This window comes from Gymnodraco acuticeps, unplaced genomic scaffold (genome assembly GCF_902827175.1).
Source record: "Gymnodraco acuticeps unplaced genomic scaffold, fGymAcu1.1, whole genome shotgun sequence".
Taxonomy (NCBI): Eukaryota; Metazoa; Chordata; class Actinopteri; order Perciformes; family Bathydraconidae; genus Gymnodraco; species Gymnodraco acuticeps.
This window is the reverse complement of record NW_022990940.1, coordinates 583,365-601,886: the sequence shown is the minus strand read 5'-3', so window position 1 is coordinate 601,886 and position 18,522 is coordinate 583,365. Positions and strand designations below refer to the sequence as shown.

The 18,522-nt window shown below is 39.6% G+C and overlaps 1 protein-coding gene across 2 annotated transcripts in view; it reads left to right on the top strand.

Annotated features, from left to right (window-relative positions):
• Nucleotides 1-18,522, top strand: part of tnr (tenascin R (restrictin, janusin)) — a 224,754-nt gene that overhangs the window by 51,802 nt on the left and 154,430 nt on the right. For both annotated transcript variants that reach the window (XM_034234509.1, XM_034234508.1), the window contains exon 2: nucleotides 7,653-7,706. The gene's annotated coding sequence lies outside the window, so the exon portion shown is untranslated. The remainder of the gene's footprint in view (nucleotides 1-7,652; nucleotides 7,707-18,522) is intronic.

The following is an 18,522-nucleotide window of genomic DNA, read 5'->3' as shown; positions in this document are numbered from 1 at the left end:
ATATAATTTGGTCTTGGATTTCTTTCTTTTTTTGTGTAAAAATCCACCAAACTGTCGGCGAGTTTCCAAATGTATCGCACATCAATGCAGGTTTCCACTTCTCTTATGCACATATTAGTATTGGGCTCATAGAGAAAAACAGCTGGTGGTGATAATACACTTTGCCAACCATTATACAATGTGGTCAGTCTTTTAATTAAAAACACATTTTCAGCATATGGTATTTTACCTGTTTGGCAGATTTTTGAATAATAACACAGATGTGGAATAAAGCGTTACACAATGCCTTTAGGGGGGCTAGCACTGAATGACTGTGAAGCTGCTGTTTCCCCTCGGTAAAAAAAAAAATCGGAACGATCAATTCAACATCAAAATGTATATTCTGAAATGTTCCATCCCAGTTCAGTCCAGATATATTCCTATGTGTTCAGTGTCTGTAGTCGGCCCAGTCGATGTTGTATTCCCTTCTCTGACCACAACATCCCGTACAGTTGGGAGGAGTAAGAGGAAACATGTTTTTGAAATTCATCTTCTCCAGCTCTATGTGTGATGCCATAAAGTCACGACGTGATTTATTCCTTTTTCTTTGGACATATCCAAGAATTATGCCCCATTTTAAGAAATACCCCAAGGTACTAATTCATATTCTCTATATGATTGGACCATCAATACTGAGGGTAAGTGAAGGTCGCGCTGACAGTTTTACGGGTTGGCAGGTTGGCCTGCCTTACTGCTTCACATCGCTCTGGAACACTGTTTTTCAAGCATTGCTGATCACATTGTATTGTGACAGACGGCCGAAGATAGCAAACACCATCAAGCCTGTCGTTTCTGATTGGTTCCTGAAAATAGAAAGTAGCTAACCCTGCTCCTAATAGCCTCTTAAGTACAACCCGTGTATTTATCCAACTGTCTTGGAGATAAACGTGATAAACAATTATTTGTGTCATTTAGGTTGCTATAACGGAGATAACCAAGGTGACCTGTCACTGATCATCGATCAATTAAGAAGCCCTCAATGGATTGGCCTCAGTACAATATGCTTTTAGCTGAGGGATCTTTTACCGTCAAAAGCAATAACAGTGAAAAGAACAAAAGGCTTTAAACGCTATAACGCTGATCCATAGCTTGATAAACACAACGGCATATATCTGGTTCATGCTTTGTGAAGTATTAGATGAATATTTCATAATTGTTCACACCTGTGTTTGATATGAATGAACTTTCAGTGGGAGCCTACGCTGCTTGCTTGTTAAGAAGACATATCTGTGTGCCCACCTGTTATGAATATTTATAACATGATAGTGGACAAAGGCTAAACAGCCACATTTGGGTCTTGGCTTGCTGCCTCAGATTCAGCTGTTTTGATTGGTAGTCCAACTGTTACTGTCCATGGTGCTGAACTAGGGGTCCACTTATTCTCAAGAGTGGCAGACTCTCTTCTCCTCTCTGTCTCCATGTTTCTTTCTTCTCTCATCTTATTCCTTTGTCAGTCTCAGAACGTTTGGGGAAAAATCAATGTTTCCATCTTCTCGGAATGGCTGAAGTGCCGCAATAGAGAAGAAAGTATGATGAGTGAATTGTAAGTGATTGAATGGCTTGTTTGACCTCTGCCTGACTCTTCACCTTTCCAGCACTGAAATGTGAAAGGACCTATTGGAGACAAAAAGAAAATATGGAAGCCCGATTGAACCTGAACTGCAAAACTAATGCAAACATTATTATGCAAAGGTCTGAACAGACAGCCTATGATTATGCTGCCCTGAGTGCTGCTATACTTGACCTGTGTTGGATTCTTATTTCATTCTCTTCTTTTCTCTTTCTACAACCATGACCCAAAACGGAAAGCCTTGAGGAGTACGAGTGTCATAAGTATGGCTGTGAATGGCAAAACAATTGCAGCCTGTCCACTGCATAATAGACGGGTGGAAGTGTAAGCACTGTGTGCGCCATCCATGAAATCAATGAACCACCAGCGTGGTGGCTGACTGAATCCCCTTAAAACACACCCAAGCGGTTGCCATAAAGGATGTTTATTAGGTTGACAAGTTGACACTGCAGCTCCTTGTTATGCTCTGATAATAGGGGCCAGGCGCAGACCAGCGGAAGCCTTGCTTCAGCTGGTTAGGAGACAGACAAGCCCGTCAGGGGCGCAGATAAGAAAGGAGAGGAAATAAGAGGGGAAGAGAAAGAAGGGCGGGGTATTAGTGCCTGTTTTATGAGAAAGAAAAGGATGGAAATTAGGCTAGTAGCAAGGTAGAGCTAGGAGAGGAGAGAAAAGAGATGTCAAGAAGGGGGATGGTTCAGTTTTTGCAATCAGTGTTTGAAAATAACTGTGTCCAGTGTTAACGCCTTATTCGTATCAATTTAGGTCTTCTTTTCCTCCTTCCTCTCTTTGGGCTAATAGAGCATATGCACAATGGCTCCCTGAATTCATAAATGGCATCAACATATTTTACTGATATGGCTCTTGGAAACGTAGTATTGTTTTTGACCCCATGTATCACAATACTGATAATACAAAGAGTCATTTTCTCTGCTGAGTGACAATTGCAACTGTGTCCAACCCAGGGCTGTTTGAGACTTCAAGTGTGAGACTTTGTTATCACTCAGTTTCTGCATAAAGTCTACAATTGCTGTAGTAAGCTTTTCAAGCATATTCACTGCATTGGATACATTATAACAGCGCATTAAAGCTTGAACATTGACACAAATAAATATAAGGGCACTGTATGTGCTTCTTCTCTTCTTTCTTTATGTGCTGTGAGCGTCTCCACATTCATTGAGAGCCCAGAGCAGATGCAAGCTATAAATCGGCTGATCAATGGCACCAAACAGTCCCTGAACAATAATGTAGGAAAACGGCTCGAATGAGCTTCATTGATTTAGCCTCACAAATCGTTACTTCTCCCAACAAAGCCTGACCTTGAAAGACAGCAAGGTCGTTATTTGTCACTCCACAGACAATTAAACCGTGATGGACGTTTTTTGCTCATTGATTTTTATTTCAATTTTTTTTTAAAGGTTTTATGTAGACTCCTTCTTATCACTTCGCCCATGACCTTCATAATTATCTTTCCACTCAGGAAACCAGGTCACAGCAAGATGATGAGCAGATAAAATGAGAAAATGCTTACTCATCATAAAATAATCCAACACACCTCCATTTTTTTTCAAAGGGTTAGTCTTTTTGAGCCAGCTCTGCAGAAGGAACTTCCCAGCACCATTATGTCATCAGGTACAAGAGGACGGAGAGAGGGGAGAGAGCTGCAAAAGAAGCTATTTTAATTAAATCTGGCAGATTTACTCGCCTAGCTGGGTTTAAAGCATAGGCAGCCCGGGCCAACGGGGGCCGAAGTGGCCGTCGTAAAAATGACTCATGCCAGGCAGGCGTGGGAATTAAGGTGGGCAGTCGGAGGCTGTTCTGTAATGAGGACAAATAGCTGGGAAGTTTGTCGGTCTGCAGCTGGCCGGGGGGATATGCAGAGTGCAATGCTTTCAGCGCCGTGACATTTCAGCTTCACCATGACACCTCAGGGAGGGGGGGAGGTTACATCAAAGTAGTAAAAGCAACCGAAATGTTTAGTAATGGTATGCAATTTAAAACAGGGACGATCAGCTCCACATGCTATAATCCCTGTTATGCAGATTTGTTTAAACATTTATGAAATATAAGAGTTTATTGGTAATTTAATTTATCGCTTTGTTGGAATACTCAAATCTTGTTATTTGTATTTTTAACAGATGGCTGCTATGAATAACAGATTGTTTCTATTGATGCAATTCTGTCTTAAAACACAGCGAGGAGAGTATTTATTTGTTGTGGAAGAAACACAATACATTTTAAATCGATAATTTTCATTAATGAAATATTTCTTCAATCGATATTTTGGGTTAAAGTATTAATTACTTGAATTGATAGCTGTGTAACATGCTATAATGTTCAGCGAGCAAGTCATTATTGTGAAAGGAACTGCGACAGGGTGAGGTTGAATAAACATTAAGGGGTTAGATTAGCTTGCTCATTTGAAATGCTATAGGTGCAAATCAGTAGTTACAAATCCAGTTCAAAGTCAAAATGTCTGTGGCTGATATGCAGCATAATCACCATCTACGGTGATACGTCTCACTTTATTAGAACACAAGCTGTAACACCTGACTGTTCGGGGCGCATTCCTTCTCAATCAGTGACAGGATTATTTCTGACAAAAAAACATTAAGACACTCATTACTTGCCATCTGATTCAAAAGTCATATCATTCACTATCAGCTCTCTTTCAAAATGGGCTGTGTGGATGATCAGGGTGACCACAGGAATCAATCCGTCCACCAGAAAAGTCAACTTTTGTTATCTTTCTCATTTAAACTAGTTCATTGTGAGTGTGTGTCTACCCTCTGAAGATAACCAGTAATTATGATACAAATAAATTGAATGCAAATTGGATATTTAGATGATTACAAATGTATCCAGCATGAAAAAGTATTTGACAGTGCTGTATTCTTCTAAAAACAAATCAATTACACGATATATGCATTCGGCTCCATTTTGTATGTACATTAGCACTGCCATTTTCTCATTATACCCTCATTCATTTAGGTATTTGTAAAGATTGAAATGCAGATGGTGACAACATATCCCAACATAACGGTGTGTATACTGTACTGTATGTTGCAGCTGACTTTTGTCAATCTTTATTATATTGGATTCCTGTGTTTTTCTGATTATTTAATTGATTACAGTAGCTTCCTGTCTCCTCCTTTGTACACATACTGTAGGGACAAGTATGGGCGATGACTTGAGTTATGTGTCAGTGTGTTTGTGTGGGTGAGCATGACACAAAGAGTGCATGTGTAGCGTGGGGCTCATGTAGCAGCTGCTGTCTACTTCCAGTGCCAGATTCGAACGGTGGCCCCTGAGAAGCCAAGAGGAGGGCCGTCGTATGATGGTGGGCACAGACACACGTGTGTCTCTGTGTGTTTCCATATTTTCCTGTATTTGGACGCTGTGAAAATCAACCAACTATTTTCTCTTCTTTTGAGCTTTGATTTCTGTCATTGTGTCACCGCCTACACTCTTTTCTCATCTCGCTCTCTTGTTCTGTCACTCTCTCCTCTAAACTGTTCGATGTCCCCAAGAATAAATAAGTGATGGAGTGAATGATGTGTAAATAATAGCACACACGTACGCACGTATGTACGCACGCACGCACGCATGCACGCACACACACACACACACACACTTCACTCCCTGTGACAGGGTGTATGTCATTGCTGTCACTTCTCTTTCTCTCTTTGTTTGTAATTTGATTTATAATTCAGAATCACCATCTGTATATTCCTTTATTTATGCCAAAATATGATTATTATTATTATTACCATTTTGAGTCATTTTAGAGGCTCTTTATCTTTTGTGTTCTTAAACTAAACTAAGTGACTAAGTACTTTTTGGACAGTGTCATTTTCAGCCCAACACAACAATAGATTATGCATATAAAAAGGATATATACACAAATTCAAGAGTAAGAACATTTATAAACAGGTACCATATAACTTGGACTGTATAGAGTCCCAAATCCCATTAAAGTGAAACTCTGTCTAAGTGTTCACTATTTGTCTTCTAGCTTCAGATTGATTCTGTGCTTTCATCCTTCTGATTGAGTCAGTCTTGGTTGTTTTCCAAATTCTCCTTTTCAGAAAAGTGGATTTTGACTTTTTTCAACTCTTAAAATGTGAGACCATACTCCGCCTGATTCCCAAAGAACTAGAGCCTGTCACTTCAACTTTGAATACTTCTCAGCATTTTTCATTTCACTATCTGTGACATGTTTGCCTACCCATCATCTTGTGAGATTATTCAGTTGGGGTACGGAATAGAAACTCATTCGGTGCTGACTTGATTTTATTTGCTAACCTATTTGGAACCTGTTACATGAAATTGTGACTTTGTTGTCATTTTCTTTGAATGCCCTTTTATGTTGACACACTACTAAGATTAAACCGATCCAATTTTTGTTGACCTAAATGTGAAGGATTTGTTTATTTCTACATTAATGTATAATCTTAAAGCACTACATAGTCGGTTTCGTCTCTGTCCTTGCAAATATCCTCTTCAGTTGCAGCGTATTTTGTACAGTATGCAAGTCTTACATGCGTTAAGAGACGACACATGTTTAATTCCGACTCAAGTGTGACCTAGTACACTGAGGTAAAGGCATACATTTATGAACACATAAACCATCACACCAAAGTCATGTGATGAATATAACGTGGAGATGATGGGTTTTTGTCTCTCATTCCTCAACATGGAGGTACAGAGTGAATCAGAGTTTGGAGCTTTACAGTCTGACCCCTGGTCAGTTGAAAGCACTCAGAGGGATTGACAACAGCCACAGTTGAGCAGGTTTATGCTTATGCACAGTATGTGACATGGGCGTTTTACACACATGTTTAATAAACACTTGAACTAGACCTAACACTGATTGTAAGTGTCTAAACAATATGGCTGCCTATTAGGACGATGAGAGGAGCTCAACAGGAAAGGTCATAATCCTGTAATAAGAGCACACACACACACACGCACGCACACACACACACACATACACACACACACACACCTGTCTGCATCCCCTGACTCCTATCATGTCTCTTTATCAAGTGCTGGCTCGTGTCTCAAGTGTACACTGAGAGTCATTTCTAGTGTCCTTCAAAACCATTATAAATGCTAATCACCTCGTGTTTGTATACAGTGCGTGCTGGCAGTGTTGTCACAGAGCAGATCATTGCTTCAGAGTAATGCAGCAAACAAGGCTTTGGTTAGAACGGATCAATATGTTGCAACGGATCAGGTCATAATTCCCTTACTTGTCTCTTTTTGTAATTACTGTGAAACATATGTTTGTGTTGCAAATAATACATTTGATCAGAACAGTTAAGGACAACATTATAATTGTACCTTTGACCAACACACATTTTTACTAAATAGAGCTTTAACGCATCATATCATAAGGTTACTGAATGGAACATGCACAATTATATCTGTGAGCTTTCTATCTACTTGGTAGGGGCTTGAGATGAATCACTTTACATTTTTAACACCGTTTTTTTTATATCTGATTATTTTTATAATTTTTTGTGTGAAAGTTTTCATTATAAAGCAAAATTATTCAGAATGTCATTAAGCAGTCAAATGCATACAGAAGATGTAACTGTGCACATTTCAACCAAACTGCCAAATAGCCGATCAAATGTACCCCCCATCCCCACCCCAGCATGAAAGAAAACAAGTAACTAAATAAAAAGTGAAAGTAAGTGATAAGACATAGAACATTTTGAAGAGAAACGGAGTAAATGAGATAAACACAAGTTCTGATAATAGACAGAAAAAACAAACAAACATACAAAGCAAACAACAAAAGGACAACATATACAGTATACCCCACATTTTTAATTGGTGTGTATTTGCTTACTGTTTGAGTTTCTTGTTTCTTCCTACTAAATCAATGTTATCATTGTTTTTTTCAGAAAATAAAGTTTCATTTTATTATTTAGTACACTTGTTCCCTAAGGCTATGTTTTGAAAGGAGATTCCTAAGCAAGTACAAAAGTCAGCACATGTTTTAAACATCCCCAACCTCTCTGCTCCTTGTTGACAGCTGCAGCCCAGAAGACCAACACTAAAAGGATCAACTCCGGCTGCTGCTCTCAAGGTGAGGTGCCTTTCATATGCATGTTTACCTATGTGCTTGGAGACGTGTGTGTTTGTGAATAATGATCAGTTCTGTCCTCAATATCAAATGCTCTTTTCCCGCTATTTTATGTACAGAGTGTACCCAGACAGCAAATGTATTCACACAGCAATGAAAAGCAACTCAGCTTGACACCTACAGTGGGGCAAAAAAGTATTTAGTCAGCCACCAATTTTGCAAGTTCTCCCACTTAAAAAGATGAGAGGCCTGTAATTTTCATCCTAGGTACACTTCAACTATGAGAGACAGAATGGGGGGAAAGAATCCAGGAAATCACATTGTAGGATTTTTAATGAATGAATTGGTAAATTCCTCGGTAAAATAAGTATTTGGTCACCTACAAACAAACAAGATTTCTGGCTCTCACAGACCTGTAACTTCTTCTTTAAGAGCCTCCTCTGTCCTCCACTTGTTAACTGCATTAATGGCACCTGTTTGAACTCGTTATCAGTATAAAAGACACCTGTCCACAACCTCAAACAGTCACACTCCAAACTCCACTATGGCCAAGACCAAAGAGCTGTCAAAGGACACCAGAAACAAAACTGTAGACCTGCACCAGGCTGGGAAGACTGAATCTGCAATAGGTAAGCAGCTTGGTGTGAAGAAATCAACTGTGGGAGCAATTATTAGAAAATGAAAGACACTGATAATCTCCCTCAATCTGGGGCTCCATGCAAGATCTCACCCCGTGGGGTCAAAATGATCACAAGAACGGTGAGCAAAAATCCCAGAACCACACGGGGGGACCTAGTCAATGACCTGCAGAGAGCTGGGACCAAAGTAACAAAGGCTACCATCAGTAACACACTACGCCGCCAGGGACTCAAATCCTGCAGTGCCAGACGTGTCCCCCTGCTTAAGCCAGTACATGTCCAGGCCCGTCTGAAGTTTTCTAGAGAGCATTTAGATGATCCAGAAGAGGATTGGGAGAATGTCATATGGTCAGATGAAACCAAAATAGAACTTTTTGGTAAAAACTCAACTAGACGTGTTTGGAGGAGAAAGAATGCTGCGTTGCATCCAAAGAACACCATACCTACTGTGAAACATGGGGGAGGAAACATCATGCTTTGGGGCTGTTTTTCTGCAAAGGGACCAGGACGACTGATCCGTGTAAAGGAAAGAATGAATGGGGCCATGTATCGTGATATTTTGAGTGACAACCTCCTTCCATCAGCAAGGGCGTTGAAGATGAAACGTGGCTGGGTCTTTCAGCATGACAATGATCCCAAACACACCGCCCGGGCAACGAAGGAGTGGCTTCGTAAGAAGCATTTCAAGGTCCTGGAGTGGCCTAACCAGTCTCCAGATCTCAACCCCATAGAAAATCTTTGGACGGAGTTGAAAGTCTGTGTTGCCCAGCGACAGCCCCAAAACATCACTGCTCTAGAGGAGATCTGCATGGAGGAATGGGCCAAAATACCAGCAACAGTGTGTGAAAACCTTGTGAAGACTTACAGAAAACGTTTGACCTCTGTCATTGCCAACAAAGGGTATATAACAAAGTATTGAGATGAACTTTTGTTATTGACCAAATACTTATTTTCCACCATAATTTGCAAATAAATTCTTTAAAAATCAGACAATGTGATTTTCTGGTTTTTGTTTTTTCTCATTTTGTCTCTCATAGTTGAGGTATACCTAGGATGAACATTACAGGCCTCTCTCATATTTTTAAGTGGGAGAACTTGCACAATTAGTGGCTGACTAAATACTTTTTTGCCCCACTGTATAATAATATTTAAAATGTATGGAAAGAAAATCATACTCCTTGCTTTTTAATGCTAATGATTGATTGCTGCTGCTTCATACCTTCTTCCTGTCGTTTTAAATGTCTTCTGAAACACGTCCACTTTAGCACAGCTTGAGTTTTCTTTGTGGCTAGACACTTTTTTCAGATAAGCCCGTTTGCTATCTGTCTGTTTCCCTGGATACCCCCTTTAGCCACATTAGCATTGGAGCACATACTTTAGAAGCTGTTCCAATCGCTGTGCCACATATCTCAATGATCTAGAGACACCATTACTCTTCTTGCAATAGGTTTACTGTGTAGCTGACTCCAATAAGGTAATGTATTAACTTGCCACTTCCTCAGCAGTATATCATCCGTACTTAGTCACTCTTCCATTCAGCAGGGCACGAGGTTCAGTCCTTTTTAGCCAATGATTTCCGTACAGTGTTGTTAATATCCTGACTTGTTGCCATGAAGCCGACTCTCATTTTTCATCTGGGCTGATTTAGTTGAGAAACAGTTAAACCAAAGGATAATATCTAATGCCTTTTTTCCGCCCTTCAAACAGAAGCTACATTTACCGCCCTCTCTTTAGCTACGGAAATGGCCCCAGGCAGACAATCCTTCTCAGAGTTGTCAAGAATTAGCAAAGTATAAAGTGATGACTCCACACTGCTTGAATTGCCTCGCAGCATAGTCTTCGGTTTATTCATCAAGTATGTCAATCTGTGAGTCTCTGCATGGTCTAATGTACAGCAATACCCAAAGGGGCAGAGGTTTATCCTGTAGATTGGTAGATAGGCGTATCATTTAATAAAATGGATTGGATTTGGAGTTAATGGAGTTAATGGGGATTAAGGTAAGCAGTTCAGAAACTCTAAGACCCCATTTACACGCAAACGGAAACGCATACGAAACGCAAACGAACCGAATACGATATAAAAAAAGTCTTCCGTTTACACGAGACCGCTCAGGAGCGCTCGAGACGCTGTAGTACATATGCCGGGCCTGTATGTGGCGCTGTACTTCCGCACGAGACCGCTCGAAAGCACTGGAGACGCTGTAGTACATATGCCGGGCCTGTAAGTGGCGCTGTACTTTTGCCACAAAATACACCAAAAGCAGCGAAGAAGACCCCAGAGCATGGTTGCCATGGTTGCCCTTCTGTTTATGTCCCGCGGTGGATTTAGCAACATGTAGTTCATCAGGGACGTGCACAGACATTTGGTGGGGCTGTTGCTCTAAACTGGAAAAAGGGCCTCCCCCCGATAAAAAAAAAAGACCTTTTGAAAATTGTAACTTGTTTTTAATGTGAAAGAAACCAAACGATTATTACATCAACTAAATTGAACAGTAATTCACATCTCATAACAAAATAAGCGAATGCGACTACTTGCATTCGGTAACTTGATTTTAAAAATGAAAACCAGGGACATTTTTTGTTTTGCGGTCCATATCTCATTAAAATATCTAATGTTAGTAACTATTAAAGACAAAATGGGGACAATTCTGTTCTTATGTAGTTTGACCATTGTAACTGATGTGCAGATACTGATAAAATAGGGCCTCTAACTAATTACCTTAAATAAACTCACTAATTAATGAAACCCGTTCAATACGCATTATTCTTATTCTTATCATTCTTTATGAGTGCAGTAACGGTAAGGTATCTAATTACTTAGTTATTTAGTATTCCATAACTTAATAACAGAGATGGTCAAAACTAAAGTGGTAGAGACATGGCAGAATTCCTACAATGAAGCGGGACATTGAACTGTTCACCCGTGAGAGGGCGATCAAGAAAAGAGAGAGAGCGGCCCCATTGAGGGAGTTTACAGATGAAAAGACACAGAAAGACAGAAGCACAATAACAACAAGTAAGCTATATTTAGGTGTTTTTTTGTAAATAACTGACCGTATCAAGAGGAAGTTATGTCCCCTGGTTTGTCCCTTATACCCTAACTGCCATGAGAGAACTCAAAATCAAGTTTCCAAAATCTGACACTGAGGTGCTTAACGCACCGGCAGATGACAGCGCTGCCCCTGACAAAGTGTGTTTCCCGCAGCGAGACGCTGCAATACTAATTGTGGGCTTATCATGTTGATTCGGCCACAACAGAAAAAATAAAAACAAACTCTCGCTCTCTCCAGAGGGGCAGGTCAGCCAAAAAAGCCAAACGGGCCGTTGCCCGGGCAACATTAGCCCGTACCTGTGCACGTCCCTGTAGTTCATGTAATTCTCCATGTCCACTTGTTGCTGATGGTTGTGGTAGAGGAGCTGTAGATTTTGCACTAACATCTGTAGCATGGTCAGTAGCTACTGACAGTAGCTACTGACCATGCTACAGCAGTGAGCAGCTGAGGTGGGGAGAGGCGGGGCTATGGCTTCATCGTTATCAGGAAATTATCATATAGGACGTGCACACAGAGCCGTTTGGCCCCCCAGAGCGTTGCGTTTGCAGATCTATCCACCTTGGGATCCGTTATCGTTTGTGGGGTCCGTTTCCTTGCTTCTGTTACGGCCTCATGTGAACGAACGGGCTATACGAAAGAGAAAAGTAGCGGATACAACCGTTTGCGTTCTCGTGTAAACAGCACATAAGAGACATGTAGATCGATAAAGGGAATCAATACATATACTGTACAGGCTAAGAAAATACATTTAAAAACAACATTTCAATCCATGTTGTCCTATTGCAGACATTTCCTCTCTGTCACAATGAGGCATTTGTCAACACAACAAACTAGCTAATGAACCAACATCATAGTGATGAAAGCCTGATTCACACTTGCAGGGTCTAACAGAAAAAGTGATGTAACTCATTATCATTGTTACTCAGTGATCAACATTACTAATAGACTAATTACTCAGAAAGGGAGACTTAGTCATTCAAAGGGAAAACAGGATGTGAAAATATTCAAGGTAAATTAACAGGAGCAAGACAGAGTTCATCCTTTCATTGAAGTGACCTATTTTAAATGTTTGAAGTCTCATAGTGACAAAATACATGAAAGCAAATGAGCTCATTTTCATCTTCTGAAGGTCATTCAAAAGTCTTACCGCATAAACAACTATGACGATCATTGAAAATCACTGTTTTATTAGGCTTTAGTTTGACCCTGACTGTGGAGAAGCACTTAGTTTGGAGCTCACAGTGGTCGGTAGCAAGGAGGAAGGAGGCGGCGTGCCATGTTTGCCTTTCTAATTAGTTCTCATAGGAAACCAGCCATTGATTGTTGCGAATGCCCATTGATTTTTAGCTGGACTCTACACTATCTCACGTTTGTACTAAATGCCACGAGACAAATGACATGTGTGTGTCGGTGACACATCAGTTTGTCTTTTTGTGTTTAATGTTTGTGCGTGCCCGTGCGGGTGTGTATCTGCATACTTATGCGTGCATGTGTTAAATGAAAATAGGTCTGGGTATAGCTGACGAATAGGGAAAGTTGCTGCATCCCTTTTGGCCCGGGTACCCTAATCAAGAAACATCGATCTGGCCCGGGGAAACAGTGTGCTTACTTGCACATCCAAATAGCCAAAAGCTATTGGCAACATGTTTGTTCTCATTGGATAAAATCACAAGACTCCCCTCCCTGTGGTTTTAACAGATCACTATGTCAGAAGGTCAGAAAGAGTGCTACGATTAATCAGCTAGTGTCCGTCAATATTTTTGGTAACAAAATGTTAGGTGATGCCACAGTTCAATACAGCCCTGGTTTATTCTTGAAGGAATAATGCCCACATTGCATACGTTAGAATGTCGATATATCAAGTGCAAAACAAATGCAAAGTAAGCAACATGTTCTTGTTTAGCTCAACATAAAGAGCAAGAAGAAATACTTTTTGAATGTGTAAAATAAAAAGGAAATATAATCACCAACTGCCTTCTTACAATGTGTGTTGTGTCATGGTTGCCACACTAGCTTAGCCACCTTTAAATTATCAAAATACCCTTTTTTAATTATTTGTTCAATTAATTGTTTTGTGAACTTTAAGCTGCTTGCAAATTGTGAGCTTTCTTGATAATGGTAAAATGTCAAAGAACTGTGCTCAGACTAAAAAGCTTTTAAAGGTCACCTATTATGCAACATCCACTTGTTCATGTCTTTCATACATAAACACGTGTCCCCTCTCTGTGTAAAGAGATTCTGAAAGTCTCAGGAAAAAAGATTCGCTCTCTTTTTGTCCTGATCCATTTATATAAAAACCTGTCTGAAAATGAGCTGATCAGATTTTGGCCACTTTATGTCATAACGATCACCAATCAAGGTAACCCCCCTCCCCTTATCACCTGAATCTCCTCCTAGAGCACCATTGTGTTCTTTTTAACCAAATATCTCTCAGAGGGGAGTGGCTCCTTATTTTCATCTAAAGTAAAAGACAGAGAATCAGCACTTTTGAAACAGGGCTGAAACAGAGGGGTTGATGGGATGCTACAATGATCTGTTTGGTATTTCAAGCAAAACACTCCAGAGACATGTTGTGTATATATCTGAGACCTATAATATATTGATGAAAAACAGTATAATAGCGGACCTTTAAATGATCAAATACTCCCTTTTTTATTATTTGTCCAATTAATTTCTTTGTGAACTTTAAGCTGCTTTGAGCTTTTTTGTTAATGGTAAAATGTCAAAGAACTGTACTCAGACTAAAAAGCTCTTAATTCAGGACTTCTACATGTATGTACATAATCAGGCCACACCCTATTTTACTTAACTTTAATATAAAAAATGGTCGTGGAAAGTTGAAAAAGGAGAAATATTGCTTGCTTACCCCCCATGTATAACATCAACACTACTCAGAAAGATTAGCAGGATCCTGATGATAGGAATCCCACGCAGTGTTCAATGTAACCCTGAGGGCTCCATCAGTGTGTTGTAAGCCAGTTGGCTGTATCCAGGATATTGGTTCCAGGGCCTTGATTTTCCACATTAAGTTTGTGATGTGACAGGTATTTCCACTGAGGTTCACGACAGGCTGAATAACTGGCTACTCAGTTTTTGCCCCCGGGTCTCAAAGCACATGTTAGCCTACACTAACGGTGTGGTGGGTGTTGCAACTTGAAGGTGTCAGGTTTGGACATTTGTTACATGTAGTGAGTTGTAGTAATGCTGAAAATGTGGCTATTCTCAGATGACTCAGGTTGGAATATTTCTATGTTAAATAGATATGATTAAATATTAAAAACAGATGCAAAAGAAATGATTTGTGTGGAAGTTAACTGTCTTTGCCTGTTCACTTGGCTGCAATGTGGCCTTGGATTAGTTGTCTCAGCAAATGGCCTGCTTTAATGGGATTTGCCTTGTCATTGTTTCCAACACTCGTTTCTGTGAGGGGTTTGAATAATGCAACACTCTGTCCTTAGCTTCCATTTAAATATATCTGTCTGGTCAGCAGAGAGACAGAACATGACAAAGACGAAGCGGTTCACTCAGAGACAGAGACTGAAGTATAGAAAGGCAAAGGGACAACAAGTGGGAGTGGGGGAGGAAGACAGAAAGTTATTGAGAAAAGGGCAGAAAGAGAGAAATGTATCAAGAGACAGAGAAAGATGGATAGAAATACTTATTGTAGAGGAGAGGGCCACACTGCAGCATCTATAATCAGTTTTGGAAGATACCTAATGTGATTTGTTTAGGTGATGAGACAGGCAGCCATTCGTAATTTTCAGTGTTGGTTCACTTCTGGACATACTTTTTATGCGCTGTCATCCTCATCCTGCAGAGAGGTTTGAGACGTTTATTTTTAGGTGCCTGAAACGCACGTACGCACCCTGATGAATGGGGACAGTCCTCCACTGTGGCAGCAACGACAGTCACAGGATTGACTGGAGAGTTTGCAATACTGCTGTCACTACATCACACGGAGAAAAACCGAGCTTGTTTGCTGTCGAAAAACAACAAAAGAACAACTGTTTCTATGTCGGCCATATGGTGGTAGATGAAGTTTGGTCTGTTAAGACTACTACCACTGTTGTGCAATAACACCTCTGTAAATAAATATATATAATACGAAAACTGTTGTGCAATACTAGCTTACATGCAATATACACTTATGGGAAATTAGCTTTTTATTATTTAACCATTTATTTACAGGTTATTAACCTTCTCAGATCTTTTGATACTTTATACATTCACTTATGTTTCAAAATAATGCTATCTTTCACCATGGTGTACTTGTTTGTCTTCGTCTTGCCTATTGTTTATATTTTTGAATAATGTGTGCTTGCCTTTTTATTTAATATAGTCTACTCTTTTCCTTTTGTGTTTTATCTCCACTGTACATTTGCTGCTTCAATGCCGTAAATGTCTCTGTAGCAGCACAATTAAAGTCTGATTCTGAATTTGATGGTCAAATAAAAATTGAGTTGAAGAAGTACTTTAAGTCACTTGGCAAAAAATGTGACATGAGTTTATGCAATATTGTTCTTTCTAATATATAAAGACAGGTTTGATTAATTTACATTGTGGAAGCCAAAATCTAATAGATCTCTCATTGATTTTATTCCTAATGTGAGATGATTTTATTCTTTCATCATGTTGTTTCAGTGAGAACTACTAAGAAAATATATATTCCAGCTCCAGTTGTCTACCAGTTAGGTACTTCGTTTAATTTTGTACTAAATTTCAATAGCTAATAAAGATATTTTGTATTCAGTGAAGGATGAAATGCACTCTTGATGAGATGTATTTGTAGATTCATTTAATTTAGTCAAGGTTATGGTGATGATGAACATACTGAAATGTAATATTTACTGTTGTACGTGATCCAACCCTGTCTACACTACATTTAGCACCTCAGTTATTTGCAACAGCAAGTTTGTACTGATATTACATTTATGCCCCATGCGTTACGTTTTTTAATCAACATTTTGAGCAAACATTCATTTCTGACTTAATGTTCACTAACAATGTGTATTCATAGAAAAGCTGTAAAAACCTTTCCCTGTATATTCAGGCAGCTCTTGGCTGATTGTATTTTCACATTGAACTCATTCTCCACAGGAGCCTCATGAGTAGCTGGCTGACATCAGTTTCAATCCATGTTGACATCTGATATGATTTTATCTTTGCGTCCACTTTTAGTTGATATTTCTTTCAGTTCCTGTTTTGTCTCTGGAGATTATAAATGCATCACCAAGACTAAATACACATCCCATACAGATGGTCAGAAGTGTACTGTAATCCTGCACTACAGCATTGGCACTCCTCCATTTTAGCCATTTCCTTCAGTTTGGAAAAATAGATTTAAAAAGACATAACTCAAAAGATGTTTTTCAGTACAGCAATCTGAAATGCACTGGATGTGATTTAAGCTTCTTTCTGACGGGCGGAACAACAATGCAGCTCCAGCAGAATCACTTAAACTATAAATCTAGTTAAAAGTGGAGACCTCACTGTAACTCCCATGCTGCACCTACTTTTACTTTCCATTGTACCTTAGTTAAAGAGCTCTCTGATGTCCCTTTGAGAGCAGGTACTGTACTGTAATTCATCCGCTCTAATTTCACAGCTACTTTCACACTTTTTTATTTATCCTACCGCATTTCAAACTACCGACATAAAAATATTTCTTTCTGTTAAGCAGGATCAGTCAAAGTATCTTTTTTCTGTCTTTCACCCCCACTTTCTACCCGCCTTTCTTCTCTCACTCACTCGCTCTTTCTTTTTTCCCCTCTAAGAGGACAAAGTCAAATGGCCCAATAGCGTTTAATTGCTGTGGTTTTTATGTGGTCTGCTGAGAAGTAATAGCCACTCAGCACTTCTGTCCACAAGATAGATGCTGCCGATGCTTGTCTTGGAGTTGTGTGCAGCGTGGGAGCGCACCCAGTGGCTCAGGGAAGTGTAGGTGAAGTAATAAAAGGAAATGGTTCGCTGGGAGGGAGAAAGAAAATCCCGCAATGGATTTAATTTCCTTATTGGAAACAAGTCACTCGGGGTCACGCCCGCGAGAACATGCACAGGCACACACACACACACACACGTACACAAATACACATCCATGTACACACACAGGCAACCGCAGGGACACACTCACTTACAAACAAGGGTCAGGGAGGAGCGACAACTTGTTAGCGGCAGCCATTCTCTGTGACCAGTCCAGTAATGCAATCTGTTCTTGCTGTCGGACAGGCCTCCATATGGAACCGGAGACAGGTCAAAAATAAAAACATTAGGAATTCAAAAACAATGCTTGGCTCCTTCCTGTGTTTGGCCCAGCTCTGTGTCACTGACTGGAAACAAACCCTTTATTTCCTGGGCCTTGTTAAACTAACATGTCCTTCTCTGCAATGCCTCTGGGGTCGGCTTTACAACAAAACAACACATTACTTAACATCAGTATTATGCTTATTATTATTTGTTACTTTTAGATAAATATATTTTAAACTCTCAATGGGCCAGTAAGACTATTGTGGAACAGTTTGCATGTTTTAGCAATCATATAATACCTGTAGCATTTGTGACACAGTTTTAGTCTCCATACATTATGCTTGTTTATACAGTATGTCCTTGATAAACAACAATTATATCAAATACCCTAATGCAGATGTTAAGGTCTAAGTGAAATACAACAAACCTGATGTGTTATTAACTACTAAGCTAATTCAACTCCCTAACAACTTAAACATATATTGAAATAACCTTTATGCTTCACAATGCAAATTTGGCCTGACAAGACGAGTAGATTCCAATATCTACAAGTACTTAACCATTGTATTTAACAGTTGTGAAGCAATTTCATTAAAATACACTGAAATGTTGTAAATATTTGAGAACATAGGAATAAAAGAGAGACATGGAAAGGCTACATAAACTAGGAACGTGTGTGGTGCTACATAATAATTCATTAAAATACAACATTCACATGAAATCAAATTACATTACGCAGACACATGTATGAATATCATCGCCAATGTTCTCTTCTACACTATAACCTGCGATATACTGTATAGTTCCCACGGAAAATATATCAATTTATTTTGGCTTTAGGTCAGAGTTGTGGGGTTAGGGTTAGTGCACACATTTGTATTTGAC